Below are 12,685 nucleotides of genomic sequence, written 5' to 3'. Positions count from 1 at the left end.
TTTTGACACCAAAATGATTTTATGATAAACCTTCTAAAGGCAAAGCTCAGGGAAGGCAAGGCAAGGCAGAGCAAGGCATGTATACAAAATAAATAAATATCTTGGCTCTGTGTGTAAGACTGTCTTGCACACTGCACACGAGTCCCCTTTGTGGTACAGTGTGATCACCAATTCCATCTGCCTGGCCACTCCAGGGCTAACTTACCTGATTACCACAACGCCTTTTGAATACTGATAAACATGAGGCCCCTTGTTAGAAAGCTTATTCAAGTGTTTGACCACTCTGACAGTAAATAAACTGTACTCACAAGGACTTAATTATTTTCCTATAGCTGTGGGGAAATCCCACTAGCTGTCCTTCCTTACTTGGTATCATTTTGTGGTGTAGCTTTTCCTGCTTCTAGCTGCATTTATGAACAGTGTAGCTTTAGAAGTAATGTGACCTGCTTAACTAACACAGCTTGCCCAGACAGTATGTGGGAAATGGAATATATCACTAATTATTCCCATCTAATGAACACTTTTGATACAAGTTCTGTCTAAAATAATGAGTATTTAGATAATAACTTGGTCTAGAGGGAGATGTCCCTGCCTATAGCAGGGGGAGGTTGGAACTAGATGATCTTAAAGATCCCTTCCAACCTAAACCATTCTATGATTGCATGAAATATTCATCTAATAAAACCACCCAAAAGCTTAGCATCCTCTTTTGAATGTCATGATCAGATTAAAGAGAGTCATTTGGAGGGAAGGTTTAGATTTGATGTCAGGGGGAAGGTCTTTTCAGAGAGAATGGTGAAGTGCTGGCACAGGCTGCCCAGAGAGGCTGTGGGTGTCCCATCCCTGGAGGTGTTCAAGGCCAGGTTGGATGGAGCCCTGGGCAGCCTGTTCTTGTACCACATCTAGAGGTTGATGGCCCTAGGATGGGATTGGAACTTCGGGATCCTTCGTGTCCCTTCCAACCCAAGCCGTTCTATGATTCTATGACTCTTCCAAAAGAAGACAAAAAATAAGTGCAATGCCTTGATGCAGTAAAAACGTAGGGAGGAAGCAATGTAATGAGCCTGGCGACTGAACAGTAAGGCTTTCTATGGAATAACAAGAAACACTGTGACTCAGATCAAACTTACCCCTTTCTGGCCTTGCAGTTCTGTCTGCTCTCCTCCTACTATGCTACTGCACCTAACATTTCATTGCAGCATAATTGAAAATAACTGCAGGAAGTAAGTGTGCATGAGGAGATGCACCAGAAAGGTGTTATAGGTCTAAATATTGATCTTCCAGGATTAGTCTACAGAGACCTGCAGTGCTGACTAGTTCTTTCTGTGGGTGTATTTTATTTTATTTTTTGCCTTCTAATGATGAAAAAACAGGGGTATTAGACCTTGCAGAAACTGGCAGAGACTTACAAGCTGAATGTCTGCCAGCAGCTCTCCTTTTAGAAGCTGCATTTCCTTGTTAGCAGCTGTGGGTAATGCATTCCTCCCAAACACAGCTGTGAGGGAGGATGAACAAGCTGGTTTAATATACCTTCAACTAACAACTAGCCAAGACTAAGAAGATGAAAGAAGAGATTAGTGTAGATTCAGGGGCTGTGTTTGAAGGTCTTCTGAAATAACGGATAATGGCTTTCACTTTTTGATAGCTGTTTTACAGATTTTGGAGCAGCTGGATAAAAAATCTAATGAAGATGTTTCTGTATGATGATGGACTCAAGCATGTTCCTTTGCTAGTTCTTGAGTACACAAACTGACTTCACCTGGGAACATGATGAGTAAATTTTAGTGACAGCTTATGGGTCTTTGTTTTTTAATGCTTAGTAATATCTTCTGTTAGTGGTTTTCTTTCCATCTTTGCATTCTACATGAAGTGACATGTGAAGATAATCAGCATTTTGAAGGCAATTAGAAGGTTTATATTCAAATTCTTCAACCTGTTAAAGGGATCTGTTCTGCCTAGAAGGGAATTAGCATTTCTTCAATGCACAGAATTTGAAAATAGCTTATTCATGGTGACAGCTCACCATGCAGAAGCTGAGCAGCTGAGAATATTTGAGAGATATAATCCAGAATTTTTTAATAGTAGAATTAAGGTACTTTGTCCTCAGAAAATTAAATTATTATTAATGACTATTAATATTATGTTAAATCTCACACTCAGTGGCAGAATAATAAAAATCCGGATATAATGAGTGAAATAAAGATTTAGGTGAAAAGAAAGTGTAACAGCTAAAAGTTTGTAACAGCTTAAACAACAATGACAATTACTTTGCAATGTAGCAGCAACTATTATTCCATTTTTTTGTGTGTTTTTCTCAGGTAGTTTTGATTACTATCTCCAATTTGCTTTTGGGGAAAGTGTCCTTTGGAGAGAATGGACCTCTATGTGTATGACCTCCTGCACAGGTGTGCAGCAGCTGCCATGTCATGCAAGAGTAGTACTGCATTGAGTGCTGCTGAAGGAAGGATGAAATACTGCAGACCTGCAGCCACATTTCTCTCTCTCCTCCATTCTAAATCAATTTTGTTGAGTGATCATAGCTTGACCATGACATTGTCAGGGTGAGAAGTCACATGCCCAGAGTTAGGGTTATGTCACCTCTGTTAACAGCTGCTCTGTCATCATAATCCATAGGGAGGGTCATGTGAAGAAAAGAAATGCAAATCTCCTTCAATGGGAAAACTTTTTTTCAGGAAGTGTTCTATAGTATGATTATGTTTTATTTTTGAAGCTTTTAATTTGGCTGTAAGTTATTGATTACTAAAAATATTTAGAAGACAGCATATGTTAGGAAAGAGAAAAACATGTATGGAATCTTAGAGCCATGGAAAGAAGGGAAGAAGTAATTTTTAGAAAGGGAAGAAAGTTGGCATAAATCATATTTCTATTCTGAGGAATAAGCAATACAATATGGAGAATCTTTCATTATTGATCCAAATATAAAGTTAACTCACTGTCCCTGTCTAGTTTCCACAGGTAGAGTGCCAGTCTCTGAAAGCCAAGCCCCCAGATTGCATCAACTCTTTCCTAAATCAGAAGTCTTAAACTCAGTGACTCAAAAAATTGTCAGGAGGCATACGGATAAAATTATCCTCTCTTGCTAAAAGCAGTTTATACACTTGGAACAGCAGTGAATGTAGTGGGCTGAAGGGAACACGTGCATTGTCATTTTCATATATCACCATGGTGAAACAGTCAGCAGATACCTGTAATACATACTATCCCTGAGTGGTTGGGTTGAAGGTTGGGTTAACGCCTTTTGAAAGTGAGCAGCTGCAGTCACCCAGGTACTGGTGATCACTTCCAGCAAGGCATCACTGTGTTGGTTTACTGGAAGAAAGGGCTCTTTGATGTAAGCTGAAAAGGCAGAGTTCTAGTGAAGGAAAATGAAAAGGTTAAAAACCCTTCAAGAACACTGATATTAGTGTATAGAAATACAAGAAATAGAATTAATGAGTAAAAATAGCAGTTTTTTCAGCATCTGTTTAATTGTACTTGGGATTGCATTCAATGAATGCGTGAATTTTAATTGTATAAATACAACTCTGAAGATGTCAGCATCTCTCAAATGCACATTTTCATACTTTAATGTGTTTACATTTCTTTCATATTTCTGCTTGATACTTGAGCAACAGTCTTTCTTTAATTGAAGTCTCTCTACAATTGTTTTTGTACTGTATTTCTGATTTGAACTTAAATTTCATTTCTTCTTATTTTACTTCTTGTTCAGCATTAACTCTATTTACAAAACTACGTGGAAAAAGTTAGTAATAGGGAAAATTGAGTCTCTTCCTGCCAGGAAATGTTTCCTAGCACTAGAATGGAGTGCAGTTTTCTATACACCTGTGTGCACAAACAACTTGTGCAGCACTTCTGCTCTTCTGATTTTAATTTTCAGATATACTGTATGTGTCAGTGGCTATCAGAAAAGCTGCATTAACTGAGCAGTGGAAATTCTTACTATGAGGCTGGTATAAAAGACACTGATGGATGAGGTGTAAAAGAGGAAGAAGGAAGCAAGAAACCAAAGCCAAGCAAAATGCAAAGGCAAGATCTCACTGAAGAGCCCCCTTTTTCAGGTTTAATTCCACCTGCATTGGGTAGATAAAGATGAATGTGAATTTTAAATTATACTCAATCTCCATTAAAGTAATTATCTCTCTTAATGAAGAATTAGCTAGGTGATAGTCGTGCAATGGAGTATGAAACTCTTAGTGAATAAAATCAATTTCATTTCTCCAGCCTGTTTTTTCTTTTCATTAAGAAGGAAACCACAGAAAGTATACTTTTTGGAGTAACGTGATATGCTCATAGCTCTTTTTAGATTGATATCCCATAAAATAAAGAAGGTATACATTGTTTTGGGTTCTTATCTGTTATTTTGATCGAAGCAGGCTATTACAACCTTTCTTCCCCAATCTTATTCTATTAACTTTATTTTTTCCCCAGACGTCAAGTAAGTCTCATTCTAGATATATTCCACATGTAAATGGGTGGATTAATAGAATGGTGTGGAAATGGAAAGGAGCATTTTATCCAGCCACTCTATACTATTAATCACAAGAACATGAATTAAGCTCTGGCATGCTTATTTGCTGTAATATGTATGAAAATTGCTTATTTACTTCCATGCTGTTACAGTGAATAGAAACAGACTGGTTCTAAATGGCAATGTACTCTAGTGTGAAGCAATTAACTCTGTTCTGTGTCCCCTTCACTCAGGATCATTTTTTATTAACTGTATAATCTCATAGAAACAGGACAAAAGAAATGTGGGCTGGTAAGCACCTCAGGAGTACATAAGCACCATCGTAATAATTAAATGGAAATCGAGGCAGAATAAGTGGATCAAGAGACAGTGAAAGTGTCTGATGTGTGTATGATATTCAGACAGAGTGAAAATTGAAATTCCCCATGTATCACGTTAATGATTTCCTCTGTGAAGACTCCCAAGTTGCATAGTCTCATATTCTCAAAACTGTTCAGATTTTATTCATGTTGTTAGGAAATTGCCTGTTAGGTTCAGTACTGCAGATATTAAGCTCTCTTTCTTCTTATCTTCATATGTTTTTGTTTTGTTTTTCTCTCCAACCTTCGGCCCCCTGAATTAGTGCTGTGCATTCTCCAGGACAGGTGACCATGAATGACTGTCTACTACTGTAACGTCATATCAGCCTGGCTACAGTGAAATTCCAATGCTGAGCCTGGGGAATTAGAAAAAATAGGGATATATTCATTGAGATTAGTGAGGTTTTTTTTTTACAATTGAGAAGAACTGGGAAGGTTTAAGGCCTCAAAGGTCACAACACTCTTGTCCACTCTGTATCCTACCAACATGTCATGGTATTTATTATCGTGGTCCCAGTTAGGTTTGCAGACTCAGATTAGAATTCTTGATAATTGTAAAGGTCTGAAAAGTTGTATTTGCTTTACCTCTTACTTCTGTAAGTACTGTGTCTGAGTTAACTAGCATTCAGCAAGACAGAAAACCCGATTCCCCAGTCAAGTGGCACAGGTGCTAGTGGGAAGTTTCCATGTTTACAGCTATGCTTTCGTGTACTTGCCTTTTGTTTGTTTCTCAAACTGACTATGGATGGTATAAACTCGGTGGAAACAGTAGCACTGAGAAGGAGTGTGATGTGCTAAAACACAGTGTTATTATTACCCTGTCTGTAATAGAGTGATTTGCGTGCAGGTAGGAAGGAAGGACAGTGTTGTATGTCATCTGCTTTTTGCCTTCAACTTTGCCCATTTCACCTGTAAAATAAAAAGAAGGATTTAATTCCGTTTTCTGATGATGGAAGTCTCTGGAAACCAAATGCTAGAAAGTTGCAGGTTTGGGGGTTTTCTTTTAAGTCTGTTGTCACACCTGGCTGAGAAGCTGCAGTGACCTGACCTTGTCTAACAGAATTCTAATGGGACAAGGTAAAATACCGAGAATATAATTTCTCAGGTTTTTAAGATCATCGTACAAAAGTAATTAACAAGGAATGAAACAAGCAAGTAATACTCCTAGCAAGTAAGCTCTGATTTCAAAAGCTTTCATGCATTTTTCATGTACTGCTTAAAATGTTAGAGAAAAATCCCACTCAATCAAGAAATATTCTTGAAGACGCTGACATTCTTTCTTCTAATGTAAAAACTCCAGAAGAGAGTGTTCTGCGTAAACACACTGGAGACAGCAGTGGTAGTTTTTGAAGAACTTTGGGATTCTCTAGCAAATTCTTGAGCGAGAATTTGGTTGTAGGAACGTGATGTTGAGGCCAAAGAACAATGACAGAACGGTTTATGAAGAATATAATCCTTCAACTTTAAACATTGTCTAGAGTGTCTCTGAAGGCATTGAGCTCATTTTAAAATCAGGGTTTTAATCAGTCTTTCTGGTTTTATTTATTTATTTATTTGAAATACTCATCTTCACTTTACATTGCATCGCCTGTGATTTTTAGAAGCTGCAGAGTGTCCAGTTCCAGCTGCAAAGCTGGCAGTGGGATGGTAAGGAAGTGTTTCAATCTGGCATAATACAGTCTTATAGAACTGAACCTGAAGTCTGTACAGACATATACTATTTTTCCTGCAACAGACGCTGGCACTCTCATTGGGAAATTGACATGAAAACCTGTTTTTAACTTGTGAAAAGGATTAATTTAAAAATTACTGTGTTTCTTGCTACGTATCAAGGAGATGCATGTGGAATATGCAGTCTCTGTACCAATGGACTTTGCTTCTGGGCAGATAGAAGTGCAGGTGATGACAAAATATGTGAAAAATTGAAACTTTTATCTGACATATGGCTCAATAAAAGTATATCCTTCTGTAACTGGCTACTTTATGATTTGATATGACTTGGGGAAGGAGCATGAAGAAGTTCAGACCATCATTCTCACATGCAGATGAGACGAGATGCATAAAAGCAAATGCAAGAAGGTACATAAATAGAAGTAGAAAAAATAAAAGGATATTGGTTGCTTGCACAGTGAAGTTACATAAAACAGACTGTTGTAAGTGAAGAAAATATCTGTCTCATTAAAGTTTAAAGAGCCAAGAGGACATGGGTCGGCTGACATTTGCAGGCCCATTGCAACCCTGCAGAATTTGGATACCTTGGAGAAATTACTAAGAGCCAATCAGATGATTTGTTTCTCATATAGCATACACCTTGGTTGCAAAAATGGCATTAATGGGAACCTGAAAATATATAATTTTCAGGTTGTTGATCAAATTCTTTGTCAGCTGTCAAAAAAATTATAATCTGAATTTTAAAATTTAGAAAACTAATTTTTTTTTTCAGAACACTTCTAATATGCTTACACTGAAAGTTAGAGAGAGGATGAACTAAGACACACAACTTAATTGATTTTTTTTAAAGGTGTGTGATATATCTGGAGGTCATCAATGCTGCTCATTAATTCTTTTCATGTGTGGATAACAGAAGAGAGACCACAATAGTGAAACCTTTGTCCACAATAGTGGTCTCTGTACAAATATAGTTACACACTTAGTTTCTCTGCTGCTTTTTCTTTGTGTATCACATGCTATGTAAGGATCTCTGGATTCTGAAAGAATTTTCAAACTCTACTTCTTAGTGCCTAGCTAAACATAGTCTTATCCCAAGTTCAAATGGAGGAGCAAGAACTAATTCTGCAAACCGTGTTATTTCCAAGACAGCTGTCAAAATCAGAATATTCAAAAATTAATAGTACACTTACTACCTGTCTATCAAGAACAGATGATAGATGATTCTGTCATAACTGAAAATGATCTTCTCATTCACAACCCTTTGGTCTCTCAGAATGGGAAAATCAGAGCTACAAAAACCACTTGAAATCTGTTAAGAAGTGCACAACTGTACCGTGAACCCTGTCATAAAGTCCTCTGTGATCGTAGCTGTCTGCACACAGAATCACTGAATCATAGAATGGTTTGGGTTGGAAGAGATCATCTAGTTCCAACCACTCTCAGAGTCCAGCCAGTTCCTTATCAAGGGAGTGGTCCATCCATCAAACCCATTTTTCTGCAATTTGGAGACCAGGATGTTATGCAGGACAGTGTCAAACACTTTGCACAAGTCCAAGTAGATGCCATCTTTTAGCGGAAAGGAAGAGCACAAACAGTGTGGCTGGAGTAGCATGGGATGCTATGGAATCTCCCACTGAACCTAGATCCTCTGCTTTTTATGCATGAAGAGAAATTTTTAGCATGAAAACAGAATTAGCTTTGGTATGCTTTTGGTACACAGCAGTGTCTGTTGTGATGAATGAAGTTAGTGAGCTGTCCAGAACTGAAGATGAGATGCAAAGCACGCTCACTTCTCTCTTCCTTCACAATTCCTCAGATTCTGTGGTTAGGTTTGTTCTAAAAGCTGCGAGTGAGATACTATGAGTAGAACTTTTTGAGAGGCAAAAGATTATGGCGACCACCTTAAGTGCTCAAGAAGTGAAACTGCAGGAGCCACTGAGATATTTCTGATTCCTTACTGTAAGAACGCACAATGTCATTAGTGCTCTATTCCTGTATAATATGTTTGTATAAAGAAAGAATGAATCAATTGTTTGGAATATTGAATTCTGACCTACGAATAAATTACTGCATCTTGGTGAGGAGCTATAATTTTGAATATGCAATGTGTTATAGTGACAAAAAAAAAAAGAAAAAAAAAGATAGTGGTGTTGAGAGAAGAGTGTGAACTGGATGGTGTAAAACCTAAGGAATATCTGTGGCTGTGATGTTATGTATCTTCTGGAAAGTGTGAAACGACTATCCATCCTAAGAACGGGCCTTGTCTTCTACAATCTGCCACCTGTTTTTTGCTGCTTTATTACTATTACTATTATTGTCACTTTTATATTATTTTGTTTTATTATATTTTTGTTAGTGAGCTCTCACTTTGTCTTCTCCCATAGACAGAGAAATTGGGGAGCTACAGTTGTCAATGAGAGGATGATAATACAAGGATTAAAGGATCAAATGCAGGATGTTCCCTTTGAACACCAAGAAGCACTTTGCTGTAACGGTGATTGAGGGCAGGTTGTGCAGGGTTGTTTCAATTTCTACTCAGCTGCTTTACCGTAAAGTTATCAAAAACTTTTGCGCTCTCAGGATTTCTTTAATATTATATGCATCAGTTCTTATTTTGCCTTTGCGTAAATTGTTCTAATTATTATCACAATGAAGCATCCCATTGATGCTTATAGGCATCTGCTTCCATAAGCATCAGCTTCAAGATGTGGCCTGACTGTCCATTTTTCTCACTCAAAGAATTTTGAGTTGAACCCTGCAGTCTTGGAGGTATGTTGAAAAAAACTGTGAAAAAGCAGCTGGTACCACTGGCATAACCATACATGTTGCACAGTTGTTTTGAAAACAGAAAGCTCTTTGCTTAAGGAGCTTGCATGTATTCAGTGTTTAGTACCCTTGTTTAATATTTCAAATCTGTTTGATACTGTAGTAAGGTGACCTTTCTGGTATTTTAAATTCAGCTGTGTTAAAGGAGAAGAGCATAGTACCATGGCTTTGTGATAAGTTGATGGAGATGGATTCTTTCTGTTGCACTAAGAATTGTGAGTGAATAAATGGTGGTTTAACTCTGGTGAGTTGTGATGGGTAACACAGTAAGACCTTCTATGAAAGAATATGACTGATGTGCTGAGGAAGAGAAAGGTTGCATTTAGTGTGTTGTCTGAGAGTTAGCATAGAGTCAGAAGTGAAAAAGACATGCAATGCAATATACCAATAAATGGAAATTCGGGTTTTGGTAAATGTGCCTAGGTGAGAAATGTACAGCTATGCATATATTTATTTTAGAAGCACATATTTTTCTGCAGGGCTTGAAAATTCACGTGGTGATGATCTCCTTTTACTAGATCTCCATCTAATCCAAAATTGTCCATGAAGTCTTGGTGAGAGTGCTTCATTTCAGTCAGAGTGTCTAACATAAGAAAGCTGGAAAATCTGCAAAATTGTATGCATTTATTTTATTTTATTTTATTTTATTTTATTTTAATTTCAGTATTTTTTTCCAATGTGAGACCTTATTGATAGAGTGTGTTTTGATGATTGAAAACTTGTCTAACAGGGCAACTTCTGTGACATCCTTGGAAAAGAATTTCCTTACCAGTGGAGTCTCTTATGAAAAAGAATCCCTTGAGAAGAGGATGGGAAGTGGTGCTCATGCCAGTGGCTCCCCATTTTGACTGAACAGAGTATGAAGTCAAGAATATAAATGTTTCTTCTGCCAGTGGTATTAGATGGGAGTAAAAAATATGATGTGCAATTAGAACTGGCAGTATTGTTGCCTCACAACGTCTATAACGTGTCCAGAGATTGGTAGCAAACAAAGTTGTTAGCTGTGTTCAGTAATAACTTGCCGGTCTTTTCTGTGTTCTGTGTGTTGGACAACATCTTGGAATAAAGTAAGGCCTGTGCTCATCACAGCTGCATGAGAAACTGGAAGTTTTCAGTGTTGTTTGTGACTGAGTAAGTAACCACAGAGGAAATGGGAGCTTGTAACAGGGACTTGAAGCCAAGTAATGAAAAGCTTAAAAAGCCATGTATTATTCAGGACAGAGAAAGGCTGCAGGCCCTTGGCAATATGTTGAGCAATTAAGCGATTATTTTCTAATGTAGCAGAGAGAGAATTATATGAGGTTGTCTTCCTTTCAAGCATCTTCTTAATCTACTGCTGCCTTATTCTAGAAAATGAATGTATGCAATGCTTCTGAATTCTGGCTTCCCCCTGTACTCAGCACTGGTGAGACTGCACCTTGAGTACTGTGTCCAGTTTTGGGCCCCTCACTGTAAGAAAGACATCGAGGCCCTGGAGCGTGTCCAGAGGAGGGCAACAAAGCTGGTGAGGGGTCTGGAGCACAGGCCTTATGAAGAGCGGCTGAAGGAGCTGGGATTGTTCAGTCTGGAGAAGAGGAGGCTCAGGGGAGACCTTATTGCTCTCTATAACTACCAGAAGGGAGGTTGTAGTGAGCTGGGAATCGGCCTCTTCTCTTGGGTGACTAGAGGGAATGGCTTCAAGCTGTGCCATGGAAGGTTCAGGCTGGACGTTAGGAAATCCTACTTCTCTGAAAGGGTGGTCAGGCACTGGAATGGGCTGCCCATGGAGGTGGTGGAGTCACCGACCCTGGAGGTCCTCAAAGAGTGTTTGGATGTTGTGTTGAGGGACATGGTTTAGCGAGAACCATTGGTGAAGGACGAATGGTTGGACTGGATGATCCTGTGGAACTTTTCCAACCTCAGCGATTCTGTGATTCTATGATGCTATGAGAGGGCTGTCATCATTTCAGATTCTTCCAGACAGGAGACAGGAGCTCTTTGCTTTTCCTTCCCACAAGATTTTTGTTTCATCATGAATACTTTCTCAGAACTCTGCTTAGACTTTAAGTTTCCTTCTTGCAGAAATCCCCATTAGAGAATTAACATAATCACAATCGTCCTGAAGACAGTGTGGCTCAATTTCCTTTTATTTTCCCTCTGGTCACTCATAGAAAAAAAAACAAAAAACAAAAAAACACAGAACAATGAACAAAAACAACAACAAAACCTAGCTATAGAATGCAGAACTCGAGGCATGTGCCTCTGCCTGTTCCATTCCGCTTCACCTGCTTTCAGTGTATTGATTTTTCCTTTTCAAAGTCAAAAGAGCCATCTTTCCCCACAGTTAGGTTCCATTTTATCAGATCTCACTCTGCATTTTCGTGTTTCTTTCTTGTGTTTTTTACACAAAAAAATGCCACCTATGTTTACCTAGCCCAACTTAAGAAAAAAAAAGAAAAACAGATCATTTCTTACATGCAAATTTTCTTATTTAAGTTACTGTGTGTATTTGAGGATGATATTAGGACCCTATTGGCAATTATGCAACACAAACACAAATGAATCTGAGAGATAAGTACAAATTATTTCTAAAGTAGGTTAATGAAAAAATGATATATATATATATATATATTTGGTAGGTATCAATTATGCTGTAGCTAAAGCTCTATTTAATAACAATCATAGTCAAAGTAATGGAGTTACTTTAGGTGTACCTGAAATGTTTGTACAACTTTCCCCTTAGTTATTGCAGGTGTAAGATCTTAAATTATTTTTTGATCTATGTAACAGTATTCTTTACATGTAAAGTTTTCATTGCAGTGACAAGTGCCTCCTGTGAATTTGCAAAATAGGCTACAAAATGCAAGGAAGTTTAAAAAATAAATTCATTTATCTACATTTTTTTTTCTCAGTGTTTTTCACAGTTTCCTGTATATTTGTTTCTAATGTAATTAATAGCAAATTAAGTATTTAACTTCCTAAAGCACCTGTTATAGCTCATACTTGGGCTTATCCCTTCCCTTCCCTTCCCTTCCCTTCCCTTCCCTTCCCTTCCCTTCCCTTCCCTTCCCTTCCCTTCCCTTCCCTTCCCTTCCCTTCCCTTCCCTTCCCTTCCCTTCCCTTCCCTTCCCTTCCCTTCCCTTCCCTTCCCTTCCCTTCCCTTCCCTTCCCTTCCCTTCCCTTCCCTTCCCTTCCCTTCCCTTCCCTTCCCTTCCCTTCCCTTCCCTTCCCTTCCCTTCCCTTCCCTTCCCTTCCCTTCCCTTCCCTTCCCTTCCCTTCCCTTCCCTTCCCTTCCCTTCCCTTCCCTTCCCTTCCCTTCCCTTCCCTTCCCCCTTCTCCCCCTCCATTTCCTATATTTTCC

General features: G+C 38.5%; 1 long non-coding RNA gene across 1 annotated transcript in view; it reads left to right on the top strand.

Annotated features, from left to right (window-relative positions):
- Positions 1-12,685, top strand: part of LOC107052414 — a 140,584-nt gene that overhangs the window by 45,308 nt on the left and 82,591 nt on the right. The window lies entirely within an intron of this gene.

The sequence above is a fragment of the Gallus gallus genome, chromosome Z (genome assembly GCF_016699485.2).
Source record: "Gallus gallus isolate bGalGal1 chromosome Z, bGalGal1.mat.broiler.GRCg7b, whole genome shotgun sequence".
Taxonomy (NCBI): domain Eukaryota; kingdom Metazoa; phylum Chordata; class Aves; order Galliformes; family Phasianidae; genus Gallus; species Gallus gallus.
The sequence above is the reverse complement of the archived record's forward strand: the minus strand, read 5'-3'. Positions and strand labels throughout refer to the sequence as shown.